Here is a 6080-nt window from a genome sequence, read left to right on the forward strand (position 1 = left end):
GTGCAGTGTAAAAATGCACAAAATTACTTGCAATTAAAGTTGGTCTGCCGTTTTTGCACTGAAAAATAAAAGAAATCACAGTAAGTGGTTATTTTTTATTTGCTTCAAACCTTTTGTATTCCTATTCATACTGTTATACATGTATTTGAGCATGAAATATGTTAAGTTACTGCACTGTAAACATATTAAAAATTGCAGTTTCATCATATCTGGTTAAGTGCACGGCCCCATATGTGGCCCTGTGGTAGTGTCGATGAAAAATTGTGGCCCCCTGCAGCATTTAAGTCGCCCATCCCTTGTGTTAGGAAAAGGGCTTGATTCAGTACCCTCGGACATAAGAGTTTTATTGTAAGAAAATTACATATCAGCAGATGTATTGAAAGTAAGCATAAAAAGGGAAAATAACAATACATTATGTTCTTTGAAAATAAAGTGATTTGTTTAAAAATAATGTGTGTATCGTTATGGACTGCGTCCCTAGTGAATACATCACATGTATGCTTCACTCCTAAATAGATGCTTCCTATAGGGTCTGGAACCCTTACTTGCAGCATGTTGGGCCCACACTGTCATCCTCCTTGCTTCGTGGATTTCCCAAATCAGCCTAGCCTGTTTTCATAACTTTGTTCTCAGTGCTCACTTTCTAACAAGCATCTTCTAGCCTTGCTGTGTTTCTATACTCTGTATTGACTGTCATCTGGATACTGTTGTGTCTTGCTGCAGGAGATTGATATTGAAGGGGTTAGTCAGAAAATGTGCCCACTGTCATTTATTATTGTGTCCATAACATTTTTCTATTTACTGTACCTCCATTGTTTTTGTTTTTTTACTGTTTTCTGTCATGTCTGAGCAGTTATGTTGTGCAATAATGCAATAAAATATTAAAACAAATTAAATAAAAAATAACAATGTGTGTATCCATTTAACCCTCTGGAGTCTGAGCCTATCTGCCCTTTATATACCACATAATATTTACTATACCCATGTTTGGTATTTGGTATTTTCTCAGCACAACTTCAACATGATCTGACAATTATTTTTTCACTTTAACCCACTTTATTAACATATTGAGCCCAAAAATACACAAAATTTATGCAATCTGAAATAAAATTATACTATTTGACAATAAAAACCACAAATATATTCAATGAACTGTTTAAGACCTGAAAAATATAATCATAGGTTACAAATATGAACATGTAAAAGTTAAAATTCAAATATAATAAAACTATACATAAATTACCATAAAAACATGTTTATTTATAGGAACAGTGTTAGATGATTAGACCCATTTTCCCCATTTTGACAGAATGCCACACCTGCCTCGTCCCATCCTACTTTTACACTTGAATAAATATTTTTGTACTATCAAATTAAGATGATCATATCTTTGGTTTTACATGACCTCGGAACGTCAAACAAAAACTGAAGAAAGTTTCAAGACTGTAATTTGGAGTGAAGTTGACAGCAGCGCTCCACGTGACCTCGTTTTTTGTTACAGGCTCTTTGAAAAAAGCCACGTTATCTGATCATAGACCCCTGAGGATTAAAGGTGGTTAAGTCAAGTCAAGTCAACTTAATTTATCAATGCTGCCATATTTACAGGACATACAGAGGAATTAAATTGTGTTTCCCTCTTATCACTGGTGCAAACAGCAATAAACATATATAAGTGAGTAACAGCAAAAAGACATCGACAAAAAGACAGTGGAAAATTTGGAAGATGTTAATAGTATAAATAGTGTAAATATGGCGGTTTGAACATATTAACAGTATAAATATGGCAAATAGTATCAGTATGGCAATATGGCACAGTATAAACAGAACTCAGTATAAATATAAATATGGCAGTATAAACAGAATTTACAGTATAAACAGTGAGGTCTATTAAAAAAATATAAGATGTATACAGTGTAAAACAGTTGGTGTCCAGTAGTTGACTGTACACAGTGCAATTTGGTTGTCAAGAGGTTTTTTTTTAGAGTTTGTAAAAGTTAATACTGTAGCATTTGACTTGCTATAGTGTGTAGATACATCTCACAGCCATAGTAGTCAGCTCCATGCAGTGGTGGAAGAAGTATTCAGATCCTTTACTTCAGTAAAAGTATTAATACAACATTGTGAAATTACTTCACTACAAGTAAAAGTCCTGATTTCAAAACTTACTAAAGTAAAAGTACAAAAGTATCAGCATCAAAATGTACTTAAAGTATCAAAAAGTAAAATTACCCATTCTGCAGAATGGACCCACTCAAATTGTTTTATATAGTCTAAATATATTATAATAATATTAGATTATAATTATTGATGCATTTTTGTAAGCAGTCCAGGTCCAGTTCTACTGAGTACAGTCTTCTTTTTCAATGTTAGCTAAAAAAAAAAAACAAGCTACTGTGGCAGGCAAACTGGTGGGAAAAGTATTTAGATTCCTAACTTGAGTAAAAGTACTAATACAAATGCATAAAAATGCATAATGACTTTAAATTGAACTTTCAGCTGAAAAGTAAGCCGTCAGCTAGTGGAGTAAAAAGTACAATATTTGCCTCAATGTAGTGGAGTAGAAGTATCAAGTTAAATAAAATTCAAATATTCAAGTAAAGTACATATAGCGCAAAATTGTACTTAAGTGCAGTACTTGAGTAAATGTACTTATTTACTTTCCACCACTGTCCATTTTACACCTGAGCACATCAGCTGGTTATGTGATTCTAATACAGAGTAAGTACCTTAAAAATTGCTTAGGAATAAAACAAAGTGTACAGAAATCTTTATTCATTGACTTTTGAAAGCTTTAAATTGTTGATTGTTTGCACAAACACATATGCCAAATTATAATAATCAATGCATGAATGAAAGGGCTTCTGTTGTGATCCTCCTTACCTAAATATCTGAACCAAATGAATTCTCTGCTCTGTTTGGTTGAATTTCCCCACTGTGAGATTAATAAAGTAATTAATCTTAATCTTTAATAAGAGCTTTAAGATGTTAGAGTGTCTCACTAAAATAAATTCCCTTATAAACTTCAGAATGAGCAGGGCAGGTTTCAGACAGAATATTGAGGTGTTATTTGCGTGTGTGTGTGTGTGTAGCTCACTGTATCATTAAAAAACACCATGGCACATGAGACAATCTTTAAACACATTTTAATAAGTTTTTTGTATATATTTGACACCAGAATGCCTGGAAATATACTTTTGAAAAGAAAAAAAAAAGAATAAAATATTTTGTTTCCAATGCTTATCAACAACTTATCAAGATTATACATATATACTTTCTTCATTCTTTAAATAAAGTATCTCATCTATGTCTTACTGCATCTCTGTGACTATCAAACCTCGAGGCACTTGAACACTGTGAGATGCTTTATGGATGCAGAGGTATAGCTGCAGATTGCTGCTGCAGTCCTTTAGAAACTAATAGTGGTAAATACATTTAACATAGAGGAAGCCATCATATATACATACACAGACAGTGAGCCCCCCTCTTTGGGCCATCAGTCCTACATTATAATTCCAGTGACACTGTGGCCTGTCGCTTATTTTCTGCTGTAGTAAGGAAAACAACAATAAATCAGTAAGTCATTGTCTTCAGTTATGATCTATATAAAAGAGCATGAGGGCTAATAAAAACAAATCTGTTCTGAGATTCATCACTGATGAAGATATTAGGATCAGAGTTAATTGAGAATGGTCTCATGTCAGATGTCTCAATTGATCTAAGGGCCAAAGTTTAATATTTTCAGTAGAATTTCTAACATTAACTTAAAAAAAAAAATCTTAAAACAAATTAGACCACCCTTGTTTACTTCAATTTCTTGTTCATTTTAATGCCTGGTACAACTTAAGGTACATTTGTTTGGACAAATATAATGATAACAACAAAAATAGCTGATTGGAGTTTAATTTAAGAGCTGATATCTAGACATGTTCCATGGTTTTCTTGCTAATGATTTTGGTTATTATTAAGAAAACCATGGAAAATTAAACTCTTATGAGCTATATTTTTGTTGTTATCATTATATTTATCCAAACAAATGTACCTTTAGTTGTACCAGGCATTAAAATGCACAAGAAATTGAAGAAAACAAGTATGGTCTAATAATTTTTTACACAACTGTATATCTGTAAGCCATGGCCCTAAACCTGTGTATAGATCATAACATTCTAACAAGCACAGCTACTATTGGTTTGTTAAGAACATCTGAGTCAGTCTAAGGAAAGAAAACAGGGTTGGCACATTGTACATTTGTAACATTAACCCTCCTGCTCGAAGACAAGCTGTATCCCATTTGAATTATCTACATTAATTCTATACAGTTTGGAGTAAGTGGAATATTCACATGAAGTGAGGAACAGTTCAAACTGTCACTAAAATAGATATATTTTTGCGTGATGTTTATGGACATGTATTACACAAAAAGCAATATGAAATATGAATATGCAATATGAAAGCTCAGACAACAGAAAAACCTGGAGAGTCTAGCCATGCTGGCAGCTCTGTGAGTCTGTACAGGCACAGTGGCATCATATCAGCATGTTAACATGGTCTCTATAATAACATGCTGATGTTTAGCAGGTACAATATTTCCCATATTTCCCATCTCAGTTTAGTGTGTTAGCATGTAACCAGTGGTGGAAGAAGTATTTAGATCCCTCACTTCAGTAAAAGTACTAATACTACACTGTTAAATTAATCCACTACAAGTAAAAGTCCTGCATTCAAAACCTTACTTAAGAAATTAAAAATCAAAATTAAAAGTACTCATTATGCAGAATGATCCCACTCAGACTGTTGTATATTTCAAATATATTGTTGGATTATTATTATTGATGCATTTATGTAAGCAGCACTTTACTGTTGTCCAGAAAGGGCTCATTTAAACTACTTAATATACTGTTATGTGGTTTAATTAAAAAAAAAAGTCTAATCACTTGAAATGCATCATGTTTTTTATGATAAATATTGATCTGAGAAGTAACTAAAGCTGTCAGCTAAATGTAGTGGAGTAAAAAGTACAGTAACGCTTTATATTAAGGTCCTTGTAATAACCATTAATTAACAAGTAATAAGGCCCTTGTAAGTCCTTACAAGATGCTTATTAACATTATTGTGTGTTTATAAGCTTATATAAGTGTTAATAATGGCATTACAAACACCCACAACCCAACCATTATGTCTTTGCCATGCCTTTATTAATCTTATTTTGTTTGCTTATTGATATTAAAATATACTTTATTGCTCATCTATTATAAGTTAACTATAAGTTAACTATGCTTTTTGCAACTACCGGATCTAAAGCGAGAACAATGCCTTATTAGTTGTTAATTAATGGTTATTAAGGACCTTATTATAAAGCGTTACCAAAAGTACAATATTTGCCTCAAAATGTCTAGTAGAAGTATAACATAAAACATAAAATGGAAATACTCAAGTGCATTTACCTCAAAATGATACTTAAGTACAGTACTTGAGTAAATGGTTACTTTCCACCACTGCATGTAACCAGTTGCCAATCAGCACTTAACGCAGAGTACAGCCGAGGCTGATGGGAATGTCATTAGTCCTGCAGGTATTTGATCACAAAACAAACAGACAAACAGATTTTAACGTGATGATGGCACTAGAAGACATATTTGAGGTTAACCACAGTTATTACATGAATGTCTGAACCAATTTCATGGATCCATCAATTGTCTGTGGTGGGCTAACTGACCAACACGACCATCACTGGAACCCCACTGCTAGCATGGCTAAGAATTACATCATGTCATTTCCTAACAGTTCAAACGTCTTTCCTTTTATCACTGCTATAATAATTAATACAACAGGTTAACATCAGACAGTATGAGACTGGGACACATCTATGTGCTACGGATATGGAGATGACGCTCCACTAATGGTGCTCAACGAATGAAAAAGGCAGAGTGGCAACATCACAGTCAGCAGTGACACTATGAAACTAATAACAGGAACAACTGTCTGTAGTCAACAGGGGCCGGACATTTTGGCATTTTCACTGACAGTGGTAAGCTCAGTGTGGACGATTCAACTCCTTTGAACTGCTGCCACTCTTTACAGAA

The sequence above is a fragment of the Centropristis striata genome, chromosome 6 (assembly GCF_030273125.1).
Source record: "Centropristis striata isolate RG_2023a ecotype Rhode Island chromosome 6, C.striata_1.0, whole genome shotgun sequence".
Lineage (NCBI taxonomy): Eukaryota > Metazoa > Chordata > Actinopteri > Perciformes > Serranidae > Centropristis > Centropristis striata.